Source organism: Anopheles arabiensis, unplaced genomic scaffold (genome assembly GCF_016920715.1).
Source record: "Anopheles arabiensis isolate DONGOLA unplaced genomic scaffold, AaraD3 Autosomal_pericentromeric_contig0001, whole genome shotgun sequence".
Classification (NCBI taxonomy): domain Eukaryota; kingdom Metazoa; phylum Arthropoda; class Insecta; order Diptera; family Culicidae; genus Anopheles; species Anopheles arabiensis.
The window spans coordinates 469,759-484,715 of NW_024412149.1; the positions used below are offsets into that span (position 1 = coordinate 469,759).

At 39.0% G+C, this 14,957-nt stretch overlaps 1 long non-coding RNA gene across 1 annotated transcript; it reads left to right on the forward strand.

Moving 5' to 3' along the window:
* Window positions 1-10,351: 10,351 nt before the first annotated feature.
* Window positions 10,352-11,443, forward strand: LOC120908246. Its single transcript, XR_005741093.1, has 3 exons — window positions 10,352-10,581; window positions 10,644-10,951; window positions 11,031-11,443. It is a non-coding gene; the product is annotated as an uncharacterized LOC120908246 (long non-coding RNA).
* The last annotated feature ends 3,514 nt before the right edge of the window (window positions 11,444-14,957 follow it).

The window sequence follows — 14,957 nt, forward strand, 5'->3', positions numbered from 1 at the left end:
CAACCGTAGATTCGGTAATTTCTGGTTGCCACCTACGCGATCGATCGATTTCTTTTTCTACTTCGACGATACCTTCGTATTGCGTGTACGGGGAAGTGCGTAACTTCGCTCAGTGGTTCGAGGTTCGTCGTTTGACAGATGGAAAACACAGTGAAGGACCAAGGTGGATTTAAAAATATCAGGTGGTGGACTCTAGTGCATTTTGACAATTCGTCACTTGACGTAAGGTCCCCAGGATTTAAACTTTGTTTACATTAATTAAATTTGTTCAAATAATTTATATACCCCATTTTTCGAATAAATATTCTTTAAAAATATATTTTGGACTTTGTGAGTATTTCTTATTCAACATTGAAACATACATTAAAGTGTGTTATTTTGTGTTATTCTGTGAATTTATTCTAGAATTCTTTGTGTTTTCGACATTTTTGATGATAAAAATTAAGAAATCAATTTTTTTCAATTTTACCTTAAATTCTCATTATCTACGAGCCGCATGGACAATTTACTTGAGATTAGAACTCATGCTAGCATGATTTTAAATTTCGTGCATAAACAAATCATCAAATCTTTTGTTAATATATTACGTTTTTCGATAAAATCAATAGACACACTAAAATGCACATAATAACAAAGAAATCTGTTATATTTGCTAAGCTTTGTGTGCGGAAACCAATGGTCAACGGTTCTAAAATGACGTAAAGTCCCTCAACTATGGCGACCCCCAAAGGCCCTAATCCACCACCTGATATTTTTAATCCACTTGGTGAAGGACCCGCGGCCAAAGCTAGACATTCCAATTTGCTTTTGACAGCAGAGTGACCAGAATATCTGAACCAATATATCTGTATTCCTACCGATTTTTTATATGCCTACCGATTCACAGATGACCGCCCTAAAACTACCGATTTTCCATTTATCCTACCGAAATCACAGAAATTTGATTTTTCAGTCTTTTGCTATGCTATGCTCATTTGTTACTCATCGCGCTGATGCACGTTTGAAACCTGGCACTTGAAAAATGTAACATGCGTTGGGTATTCAAAATTTTATCCGTTTAAATTTAATGTTCATAATAAGTAGAAAATGTCAGTTTTGTGGATTCCGAGAATTGCTCGTCAAAGAAAATCATTTAAATTTGAAATTGAATCTCACTGTCAGTGGTTAAAGTTTTAAAAAATTATCGTTAAAATAATTGATCCAATTTAAATTGTCGCGTCAGTGCAGTCTCAACAGTGATCCTGCCGAAATCTGAAAACATAGTCTGGCCACTCTGGCCCGCAGGGCAAAAGCTCGCTCGAAAGGTCAAAACCGTGGCAAAACGTCAAAAGACCGTCGCAAGCGCCTCCAAATCGTTGCGATTTTCCCTCGCTGGCGACGTCGTTTTTAAGTACTTGTGACGTCGGTTTTGACGTTTTGCGACGGTTTTACGACGGTGGCCGCCTTACCGTCCAAATAGACATACAGTGACAACGTCGCGCGCGACAGTGACAACGTCAATTTTAAAAACAGAGCTACTCGTCGCGCGCGACAATTTTGCTTCATCCTAAATAATCGAATTATCTAGTTTTTTCAAAAGACAGATTAATGCCAAACGCAAAAATAGATTTGAACACATTTTAACCTATTTTCGTCTGTTTTCAAATAAAAACAAGTTTGTTGACTGAGTCAAATGAGCTACTTTGATCTACAACGAGTGAAATTTGGAGTTATTTTTCGTCGCGCGCGAAGTTGTCGCTCTATGTCTATTTGGACGGTTAACATGTGGGCAAAGTGACCAGAAATACCGATGTCTAGGGAAAGTGTAGAGTTTGAAGGAAAAAATCTCATTTTTTTAATCATTGAACTATAACACTCAGCCAAACAATCAAAACAATCAAATTAATCAAACTGCTGCGGCCCTAAGCGGTCGCGTGGAGCCCCGAGAAAAAGAACTGGGGAAAAAAATTAGCATCTAGTCCTTCTTTGGCTTAGAATTTTTTTATTTTTTTTATTTTTTTATTTTATTAATTGCTCGGCCACGTTGGGTTACAGCAATAGTGCTTACTGACTATAGTATACAATTATTCACGAAGGAGTTGGAAGGAGTTTATGGTACGGAAAAGGAGCGAAGACGGGATCGGTAGACAGGATAGGATATGTTGAAATCGAACAGATCAGAAGTACTATTAAAAGACGACATAGCTCTTACAAAAGGCTCATTGCGAGCAAAACGTGTACGACATATAGGTAACTGGAGACGAAAACGATAACGTAAGGTGCGACAAGGTGCATACAAATGTAAGCGCGACAGAAGTGAAGGAGTATCAATCGTATTGAGCAATATGCCAGCGACGAAAGAAGCCTGAGCGACCGAGAGGCGGTGCTCCAACTTGGCAAGGCCTAATAGAGTGCATCTATCGTCATACGAAGGAAGCGGAATAGAGTGATAACCCAGCGACCTACGAAATACGATCCTTGTAAAACGTCTCTGGATTCTCTCAATCCTTTGGAGCAGAGATAGTTGAACAGGAGACCAGATGACACAGGCATATTCCAGTACGGAACGGACCCAACAACAATAAAGGGACTTAAGACAAAAAGGATCACGAATTTCAGTGGACATGCGACAAATATAACCAAGACTTTTGTTGGCCTTGTTGATGACATAGTCCGTGTGCTCCTTGAAAGAAAGACTCGGGTCAAAGAAGACGCCAAGATCCTTAGACAAGGACGCACGGGGAATAGGGGCATCACAGACACTATAAGCATGAGTTATACTTGTAGAAGATCGGAAGAAAGACAAGACAGAACATTTTTCAGGACACAGGACTAAACCGTTAGAAGCACACCATGTAGAGAATTTACAGAATTCCTAGTAAAATTTTCAGAGCGACACTTCAAAAAGAACTTCATTTGTGTGACCGCTGAACCAAATCTAATCCATATCCTAACTAAAGGATGCATGTTCTCGTGAGATGGAACTTTCATTTTGCGCATTAGCGCAACAAACCCAACCCCCGTTGAACACTTCTTTCGCTTTCACTTCTTTTAACTCAGTTAAGTTTCGAGTTTTAATCTACCGAAAACTACCGATGAAATTTTGATGCGCCTACCAAAACCGCCAAAATAATCTGGCCACACTGTTTGACAGTGGGGAGAATTCACAGACAGAAAAAAATAATTATTTTTTTCATAAATAGGCTGTTTTGCTCCGTATTCCCTTTGTTTGATCTCTTTCATGTGAATTTTGATTGTTTATTTTCTCTTTTGTTTGTGTGCTATATCGTTGCTTCATGTGGCCACCGCTTACCCGGCGCTCAAGCACCAATCGAACACGACATCGAACATGAAAAATGTATGGGATTTGACATGTTTGTCTTGTTTGTTTGTTTGTGGCTGACAGTGCACCTCCAAGGTGGATTAAAAATATCAGGTGGTGGATTAGGGCCTTTGGGGGTCGCCATAGTTGAGGACTTTACGTCATTTTAGAACCGTTGACCATTGGTTTCCGCACACAAAGCTTAGCAAATATAACAGATTTCTTTGTTATTATGTGCATTTTAGTGTGTCTATTGATTTTATCGAAAAACGTAATATATTAACAAAAGATTTGATGATTTGTTTATGCACGAAATTTAAAATCATGCTAGCATGAGTTCTAATCTCAAGTAAATTGTCCATGCGGCTCGTAGATAATGAGGAATTAAGGTAAAATTGAAAAAAATAATGATTTTGTAAAATTACATAAGTCTTAAAACACGTTTTGTCTCTCTGAATCTTCAACGTAGATTGGCTTTTCTTTTTATTTTTTGACAGTTCATATGACATTTTATGTCAAGGTTGTTAGAGCGAGACGGTAATTCTTTACACGGTACTTAAACTAAAGGTATGATCTCTGCCAAGGTGGCCATATTATAAAGATGGGATTTTGTATATTCTACAACTCGGCTATCCTGAACATAAATTGCCCTCAATTTGTTATGTCGATTGTACGCATTGTAGTGTTGCATTAGGTGAATCCTCAACGGGGTCTGAATCGGGAGAGGACCAATTCCTGAGTTTATCAGCCTCAAGAACCCCATCGTAAGGAATCTGTGTCTGCTGACATCCCTCGATATCGCGGATTACATATCGATCGTTCGGCAAACACTTGTGGACAACGTATGGACCTTTAAATTTTCTTTCTTATTTGTGTTTGGACTATTATCAACGTTACGAATCATAACAATGTCACCTTCATGAAATACATCAGCTGGATGATGGCTCTTAGCAAATTGTTCTTCATTTACTCTTTGAGATCTGGTTATATTTTCGGAAGCCTGGTTTCTAATGAATTCAAAATCCCTTTGGATGTGTTCCTGTTTTTCTTCCAGAAATTCAGTTAACTCATCAACAATAGGGCCACGCTGATTGGTACCGAATAATAACATTGACGGGGTGAACTGTGTGGAAGAATGTACACTATTGTTTAAAGCATGTTCAATGTAATACAATTTAGAACTTCAATTCGAATGGTCATCGTTTGTTGTTTTGCTTAACATTGGTCGCAACACCCTGTTTACCCTTTCCACTTGTCCATTGGCCTGGGGTGAGGAGGTAGCCGTAAGAACATGAGTGATTCCGCGATCGGATAGAAATTCACGGAATTCATTAGACGTGAAGCATGTAGCTCTATCACTGACGATCCTTTTAGGGCGACTATAGTACGCAAAATATTGCTCCAATGCAATGCATACACTTCGACTACTGGTTGAAGTGGCTGCATAAAGTTTAGTGAATTTTGTGAATGAATCTATTACTACAAGAATAAATTTTTTTGTGATTTTATCGATGGTAATGGGCCTAAATGATCAATATGTAAAGTATCAAATGGAACAGGAACCTTTGGAATACTATGCAAATTGCGTAAATTTTTTCGTGCTGGTGCAGAATAAACAATGCATTTCAAACAATTGCGTACAAAATTGTGTACGCGCATTTTCATCTGAGGAAACCAATATTGACTGCTTATAGAACAACAGCATTTCTTCGCTCCTAAATGACCTAGCTTTTCATGAGCATTTCGAATAATATTATTTATCAATTCATTGGGTACAAAAATAGTTTTTACCTGAAGGTGAAATTTTATAAATCACGCCGTTTTCCAATACGAATCCTTCAACTGGTTCTAATTTCAGTTTCATTTTCAGCTCCTCTACAATAGGGTCTCGGGATTGAGCAATCCTCAATTGTCGGTCAATATCGATATCGTCTGTGATAGCACCTACTTGTTTTCGGCTCAAGGCATCTACATGGCTCATTGAGCTGCCTGGGCGATGGGATATTGAATAATTGTAATCTTCTAAGAACAAAGACCAACGGGCTATTTTAGCAGAAGAGTTGCGGTTCTTTAAAGTCTCTACCAAAGAATTACAATCAGTTATAATTTTGAAAGGAATACCATGTAAATATGTGTGGAATCGTTTTAAGGCATAAATTATTGAGAGTGTTTCCAACTCATAACTATGAAGTTTAGCTTCATCTGAAGAAGCAGTCTTCGAAAAATATGCTATCGGATGCAGTTTACCATCTTCTTGTTTTTGAAGTAGGACTGAGCCAAAACCTACCGCACTCGCATCGCAATGGAGTTCTGTTTCACGAGACGGATTATAAATTGCTAGAACAGGGAGTTAATCATCTTGTCTCTCAAAGTATTGAATGCACGTAGACAAGAATCATTAAATACGAATATTGCTTTATCCTTTAACAAATTACTAAGTGGTTTAGCTATGGTTGAAAACGAAGACACAAATCTACGGAAATAAGAGAAAAGGCCCAAACAACGCTGAACTTCCTTTATGTTCCTAGGTACAGGATAATTTTGAATGGCCTGAATATGTTGATCACTTGGACGAATACCTTTTGGATTGGCACGATATCCTAGATAGTCTAACTCCTCATATACAAATTTACATTTATCCATTCGAAGTTCAAGACCATTATTTCGCAATGTTCTTAATACGTCACCAAGTATGCACAAATGATCCTCTAGATCGACAGATGCAATAATAATGTCTCCAAATATACCACAAGCTGTCCACTGGCTATAAACTTATGCAACACATGATTTATAAATCGCTGAAATTGGGCAGGAGCGTTTTTCAGTCCGAAAGGCATTTTAACATATTCGAACTGTCCGTCTGGGGTTACAAAAGACGTAAACTTTATCGAATCCTCATGCATATCTATCTGGTGAAATCCACTCTTCAAATCTATCAAGGTGAAAAATTGCTTACTACCTAAGTGTTCAAGACACGTATCAATAAGAGGCAGAGGGTAATTATCTCTAACAGTTATTTTGTTTAAGGGCCGATAATCTACACATTTTCGGATTTCACCGTTCTTCTTCCGGACTAAGACAAGTGCGGAGGCATAGGGAGAGCTGCTGGGACGGATTATACCTTTTTGTAAAAGATCATCAACTATATTTCTAACTTGGTTTCGTTCGGCGATGGATAGTCTTCTCGGTTTGCTATAAATGGGAGTGTCGTGAATCAAACTTATTTTCATCGCATGACCTGTTTGTTCAATTTTACTACAAGGATAAAGAGTGTAATTTTCCGATATTATTGTTTTTACTATTTCAATTTCATGTGGCTTTAGATGTGAACTTATGTTTAGCTTGTCGTTAGGTTCTACCATGCAAATAGCACACATTTCTTCAAATGTTGTGTTCAAGTCTTCGTAACTACTAGACTGCCGACGATTACCGATTTCTTTCGAGAGAGTACCATACGTGCCACAAATGTCCGTTTGAAATAGATTCACCGAAGTTTTCGAGGGAACGTCATCAGAGGACACAGCATTCATTACAACGGGACAATCTTTATGTTCAACCCAATTCGTTGAGGAATCTTTAAAAATATGAAATGAGCGCAGCCGTGAAATCACAAGTGGTTCTGGTATGATTTGTGTTTTTCTGTTTATTTTCATTAATGCCTTGGCAGAATATTGATATGGTAATTCACACAAATACACATTTAATTTTTCCAATAAATCTCTACCTGCAATTATTGGCCATGCAATTTCTTCTTCTGGTAAAATAATGAGGGTATGTATTACTGTTTTGTTTCGGAACCTTAGACGGCATTTTACTTGGCCAAGCGATGTTAAATGTGTATTTCCTAGTCCTCTATATCCAGAATTACATGCTCGATCAAGAAACATCATTGGTACTCTCGATTTGCTAATAAAGCTCCTCGGGCTGCCGGTATCAAAAGAGAACACACTTGTGAAACACTACTCTGATGCTCATTATCAATATCAAATGCAACACTTACCTCTTGTTCTGAATTTACAATTTCCCTGTCCTGTGTAGTGATAGCAGCAGAAGTGTTCTTCACCCGATTAGGGCAGTTCTGATAACTGTGACCCATTTGATGGCACAAAAAACAGGATCCTGCAGGTCGACGAGGTGAAGGGCAGGAACTTTGGTAGTGACCGATTTTGGAGCAATTGTAGCAACGGATTTCTTCTATGGCGTTCTTGTTCTTGACCACAGAAACATTACGGGGGGACGTCGACGATGAAGCGATGTTCACTCGTTGTACTGAGTTCTGTTGAGGGCGTATCATCTCGTATTTTTCAGCATTTGTTGAAGTTCTTCGACGGATTTGGCTGAATAACGTATAGCAGCGGTGTTTATGGGATCACCAATGCCATCAATTATTATGTTGATCAATTCTTCCTCGACGATTTCATCTCCTGCTATTTGTTTCATTTCTAAAACATATCTTGCTACTGACTCATTGCGGGAAAGCCGACGTGTTCTCAATTGCCGGTACGTTTTCAATTGACGGAGTTTTAGCGAAGGTTTTAAGAAGCTCCTCTTTAAGCTCAGCGTATGTTTCCACATCGATTGTTTTTACGAACAATGCTGCAGTACCCGTCAGCAACCGACGAGCATTGTAGAATTTGGTGGTTTCATTCATTTTGTAAGGAAGAAACGCTCTTTCCAATTCACGTAGCCATTGCTCAATTTGGTCTGAATTGTCACCACTAAATTTATCGATAAATTCTTCGAATTTAATTATCGTTGGTGATTGTGTAACAGGCTCATTACTGCGTGTTTCTAACTGCTTGATTTTTCTCGGAGCTCGAGAATTTCAAGTCGCTTTCGTAGGGAAGCCACTTCATCTTCGGGAGTTACACAATGCGATTCGTTCTGTGAGCCTTGGTCGATTTCAATATTTGTTGCGTTGTCTCCACCCATTTCGGCAAGAGCTCGTTTAACATCAACCTCCGGAGGAGCTGGGGGCACTGATGTTTTCAGCATGTTTTCCACGTGTATCGGCCATCGTACTCTTAACCTCAATCTCTGCCGGGACAGAAGCACCACCAACAACGCTGATGTATAGCTGGCGAATTTCGCGAATGGTGGCAGCGGGACGTATCGAAATTCCAGCATTTTCAAGGGTGCAAATCATTGTATCTTTTGTTTCCATTTCTGATCAATTTTCCACGGTTGGATCCCACTTCTGAGATGTAAAATTACATAAGTCTTAAAACACGTTTTGTCTCTGTTGAAAACGGTGTGGATATTTTTAGATAACACTTATTGTGCTGATTTTATTGTGGTGTAATCAAAAAATTAGTCCACTGTTCCTGGTTTCCGTTTCAACTAAAAAGGCGAGGGCAGGCGCATCCTGCCCTTTTATCGCCAAACTTATCGTTTTCCCTATCTTTCCTCTCGCTCGCTTGACTTCCCTTTCACTCTTTCTTCATCTATCCATTTCTTCTCTCGCGCTGTGACCTGGCAGATTGTTGGGCACTCACGAGTTTCCAACAGTCTCTCTGAATCTTCAACGTAGATTGGCTTTTCTTTTATTTTTTGACAGTTCATATGACATTTTATGTCAAGGTTGTTAGAGTGAGACGGTAATTCTTTACACGGTACTTAAACTAAAGGTATGATCTCTGCCAAGGTGGCTGTTGTAACCGTTGTAGGGTTCCGCCGAACTGTCAGCCAAGCGCATCGCGGATAGGACAAAAATAGTTTAAATAGGGAACGAACGGCAGTTTCGGCCCTTTTCAGTAAAACGAACTCGCCGAGACAACAAGCCACAAAACGCATAAAATAAAAACTAATTTTTGGCACCACGCCTAAGCCTAAAAATTCGGTTTCTTTGTTAGTTTCTAACAGTGGCCATATTATAAAGATGGGATTTTGTATATTCTACAATTTCTTAATTTTTATCATCAAAATGTCGAAAACACAAAGAATTCTAGAATAAATTCACAAAATAACACAAAATAACACACTTTAATGTATGTTTCAATGTTAAATAAGAACTCTTCTTCTTCTTTGGCTCAACAACCGATGTCGGTCAAGGCCTGCCTCTACCCACTTGTGGGCTTGGCTTTCAGCGACTAATTGATTCCCCACATAGCAGGATAGTCAGTCCTACGTATGGCGGCGCGGTCTATTTGGGGCTTGAACTCATGACGGGCATGTTGTTAAGTCGTACGAGTTGACGACTGTACTACGAGACCTGAAAATAAGAACTCCCAAAGTTCAAAATATATTTTTAAAGAATGTTTATTCGAAAAAATGGGGTAGATAAATTATATGAACAAATTTAATTAATGTAAACAAAGTTTGAATCCTTGGGACCTTACGTCAAATGACGAATTGTCAAAATGCACTAGAGTCCACCACCTGATATTTTTAAATCCACCTTGGTGCACCTCCATATGATTACCCAAGTAGAAATTGTCAGGCGAAATGTGGGCAAAACAGGGGGAAGGGTAAAATCTGCTCGATCCGTGTGGAAGAGCATCAAATGTATGGTGGTGTGTTTAAACGTCAAGAGTTGCGGGTGCATTTTCAAATCAAAACAAACTGGTGTTGGAAACGGATGAAAGTGATTTCTTTTGCTTCGAACTTAAAGTTGTTTTTTTATTTGTTTGCAACCAAGTGAAAATGGATACGTCAAACGTTTGAAGAAAAGTGGAGTGGCGAGCAAGCGTGCCAAAGCAATTTGGGAGCGCCTTGAATAGGAATGGGAAGAGGAAAATCTTCCGGGAACAAGCAGCGGTGTCGATCAACAAGGTAAGTTATGTTTGTGTTAAAACAATGAAATATGAAAAACGCAAGCAGAGCAATAATTTGTTATTTAATATTATTACACATCACAGCTTCATCATACGGGAATGTGCAGCCGGATGCCGTGGAAGTTGCCGATATACCCATGGAATCAGAAGCAGCGGATTACGTTTCTGATGACGATGAAGACGCTGATTGCTCTGTGTTGGAAGACGATTGGAGTGAAGGCGAATTGGAGGACGAAGTCAATGAGGATGAGTATTTTGATGCTGATGAAGCCCCGAAGGCAATGCTTATGCTAGCAGGCTTAGGATATGGGCTTTAACTCATAAAATAACGCATTCTGCATTGAGTGATTTGCTGGTGTTGACTCGTGAAACTACAAATATTTCTCTTCCTAGATGTGCAAAGACGCTACTGAAGACTCTGAAACAGGTGGAGAGACATTTTACGGCCGTTGGAGAAGGGCAGCTTTGGTACCAAGGAATACAAAGCACTCTCCAACAATATTATCGGTAAGAATAATATGACTGTTTGGAATGAACATGTGGTAATTTTGGTTTACTTTTCGTTCTAGATCTGTACCACCAGTCATCAGATTGATAGAAGCTAATATCGCCGTAGATGGACTTCCGATGCATAATAGTGGACCAACGCAGCTATGGCCTATATTAATGCACATAGTTAATCTACCAGCACTGCCAATCATGGTGCTGGGTGTATTTTGTGGTGCGACAAAACCGAGCTGTTTGGAAGGGTTTCTCCGGCCTTTAGTGGATGATATCAACCGCGTACTGGTGCAAGGCATTGATGTTAACGGAATTATCATCGACTTTCGCCTGAAAGCTATTGTCGCAGATACACCAGCTCGTGCGTTCATCAAAGGTAAGAATGATACAATAAGAAACTTGAGAATTTTCAAAGAGAAGTAGAGAGTAACAGCAAATTTATTATATATTTTTAGGAGTAACGTATCCTCCTGGGCTGGAAGCATGTATAAAGTGCAAAATAGTTGGCAGCCATGACGGAACCAAAACAATATATGAAGGAACAGCTGAAGTTCGGACCGACAAAGAATTTAGAAACGGAGACTACGTGAAACACCAAAAATATTACACGCCATTATTAGATATAGATGAAGTAGACATCGTAACACAAACAACGATAGCCGATGACCTTCATTTGTTCGCACTAGGAATAGAAAAAAAATTACTTAAAGGTTTTACAACTGGAGCTTTACACCCTTTTCCGAAGTGGTCAAAACAGGAGCAGTTAGAAATTTCAAATATTTTAGTCAGGATCGAATACCCGTCAGAGATACATCGTAAGCCTAGGGCATTAAAATATTTAGGATTTTGGAAGGGGTCCGAATTGTCAGCATTTTATATCACGTTAGCATACCTTTGTTAAAACAGAATATCAGATCTAGCCTATGAGCACCATAAACTTTTTTCATTGCGGTAAATTTATTCTCATCAAGATTATTTGAACAATATTGGAAATATGCTGGTCAGTTGCTCGAACAATTTGTATTAGAATATAGCACAGTTTATAGTCGAACACATTTAACAATTAACGTTCATAATTTACTACATGTAGCAGCAGATGTTGAAAATTTCGGGCCTCTTCCATTTTATCAACTTATCGTATTGAGGACAAGTTAGTCTTTATGAAAAACTTAGCTAGAACAGGACATAGAACTTTAAACCAGATAGTGTGTAGATTAATAGAACTAACACAATTAGAGGCAGCAGATGCAAGGAAAAAGGATGATACAGTGTATCCATCACTAAAGGTAAAAAGATGAGGTAATTTTGTTGGTCAAACCAAAATTTATGTTAAGAAAGGGCAATAGAAATGGATGGTTTTTAACACAGGAGGATCAGATAGTAAGGTATTGTACTGCAGAAAAGTCATCAGGATCATATTTTATAGAAGGACGATTCTTAAAAGAGAAACAACTAACTTTTAGCCAACCATGTAGCTCGGCGATAATTTATAACTTTACAGCTAGGGTAGAAGATTTATCACAGGAAATAGTCAGGGTAGAATTAAAAGAAATTAAATGCAAGCTAGTGGCAGTTAGTTTAGATCAGAGTAATACATTTTATTTCAGTCCTCTTTTACATACACTTGAAAGTTAGATCATAATTAAAATATGTAAGCTGTTAGGTTTAGAATAGGTAGTTAAGGTTTAAGTTTAGGTAAATATTTTTATTAGTTTATTTTTTATTAGTTTTGTATTAAAATGAGTAGAATAAAGTTGCCGAGTATGCCCGGGATAAGGCAAAATGCAAGGAGGAAATGCCTTAAGAACTAGAACAGATTGTTGGTATTTCATATATAATTTTTACCCATTAAATTCATAAACGTTTACTCCTACATAGTTCATATCACAACTTGAATCACAGCTCATAATCCAACTGTATAAATGCCTAAATCATTAATTCAATAAAACACTTATATATATACTTAACTTATACATATATACATAATTCTTTTCTATAATTCTTTTTTACGTTTCACCGTATGTCGCAACCCTTTCACTAAACTTCGTGCTTTTCCGTGATTTAGCTTATCAACTAGAAAAGTCTTCACTGTTTCGTGTGAAACCGTAGCTGTGTCATCTATAAAGCTAGTGCCTCCTACGAATTTAAATAAACTTATAATATAGACGTATTTTCTAATGGAATCTTGGCTTCCGAAACCCACCACCTGTCCAACTAAACTTGGAAAAAAATCGCGATCGAATAACAAATCGAGTGTTATCGATAGGCAAATCGTCTTTGCCATGTATGTAACTTTCATGTTTCAATTTTCTCTCCATTTCTTCTAACATGTCAAGAGTTTCCATTTTTGTGATTAGCGGATTCCTTTCCGAATTTGAGTCTTTGTTGCAGAGATTGTCTAAAACTAAGTTCGTCACAAATTGTGTGTGACAAGCTACTTTGGACAGAATGTTCAACTGTTTTTCAATACGATCCAACTGTGTTAAATTTTCAGTTGGATTGAGTTTTCTGTTGGGCTCAGGAAGGGACACAGAACAAGATCGTGGTGGTAAGGTAGGAGGATGCGATGCACTTTCGGTGTTAACCGGGACTTTTGGAAGAAACGTGATATTCTGAACTGGACTAGAATTTGGCATCATTAAGGAAGAGGATCGTGGTGGTATGGTGGGCGAGTTTAATTTGAAAGTATTATTCGGATCGGAAGCGGGAGTGCTTATGGCTCGAAAGGAAATGGATTGCACCGGAAGCTTTGCGTGGACAAGGATGTGGTTCGAGGGGTGCGATGGGAAAAGGAATTGGTGAGGCTATGTTCGTTTTAAGATTAATTGAGGATTTGGTCGGGGCAATGAGGAGGATCGTGGTGGCACGGCAGGAGGTAGGGAATTTTGATGATTCTGGGATGGATAAGTAGGGCACTTTTCATTTTTCAGTAGAGCTGATCCGGTTGAAATTGCTGCTTCAAGTTTTTGCTCGACGGTTTGACTGGGATGGTGTCGCCTAGTTTTTCCTCAACATTATTGTTGAAATCCATTTTCTAAAAGCATATGTAAATGTATCACTTTTATTAGCTCCTAACGCTTCTCAAGCAAAACCGCGGGATAGTCAAGCTGTAACGCGGTGAGCTGTTCAATCAAAGGGTTTGCGTTCAATTCACCGTAAGTACACAAATTTACACAATACCAACCTGAATAATATGTCTCCTTCTCTCATTCACAGTACAACAAGCGTAGAAAGTAACAGATATACTGCAAGTAGGCGGTGGCGCAGCAGAGATGATGTTGAGCACAAGCTTGTGTGAATTGAACGAACAGAATGTTTACAATCGACACATAACCCAACTTTTTGCCTGTTTCAAGCCATCAGAACGAACTGACAGCGAGTCTCAATGTGTGCGTGTTTGCGCTTGTGTGCGTGCAATCTGGACCCCCGTTAAGCTGAAATCGGTTGTGTGTCATTAGAAAAATGAAAAAACAGCTCGATTTTCTACTTGGGTATATGCCCCTGTGCAAAGCGACGGAAGAAATCATTCCCTTTCGCGCATTTTCTCAGGCCTTCTTTTTCCCTCCTACGGCAAATTTCCCGCTGCGCAGATTCGAGCAGTTTTCTGCGTAGTTTTTGCGTCGTTTTGTGTCAAAAATACGCAAAAACAGCGCTGGACTTCAGCCGAAACTACGATAGCCGGCGTATTTCTTGCAGTTTTAGGTGCGGAACGAGCGCCATCTGCTGAAGGAATGGATGAACTATTTCAGACGGCGGAGCAAAAAAACGGCCGATTCAAAATTCAAAAATATTGGCGCCCATTCCTTCCTCTTCTTCCTCTTACTCCCTTCCCCGATGCCTTGCCTTGCGCTTCAGCCCGTGCCTTTCGCCGCCAGCTGATTGGGTGTATGCGTTGGCTATATATGTACATTGCGGTTGTTACCATAGCAGGATAGTCAGTCCCACGTATGGGAGCACGGTCTATTCGGGGCTTGAACCCATGACGGGCATGTTGTTAAGTACGTTAACAACGATAATAGATGGCAACAAAATTCAACATCAAATTTCAAGGCCATTCAAATAGTTCAAGATGGCTTCATTTGGATGAAACATGGCCGTAACAACGATAATAGATGGCAACAAAATTCAACATCAAATTTCAAGGCCAATGCATTAGTGCAAGATGGCTTTATTTGGATGTAACATGGCCGTAACAACGATAATAGATGGCAACAAAACTCAACATCAAATTTCATGGCCATTCAAATAGTGCAAGATGGCTTCATTTGGATGAAACATGGCCGTTACAACGAAAATAGATGGCAACAAAATTCAACATCAAATTTCAAGGACATTTAAATAGTGCAAGATGGCTTCATTTGGATGAAACATGGCCGTAACAA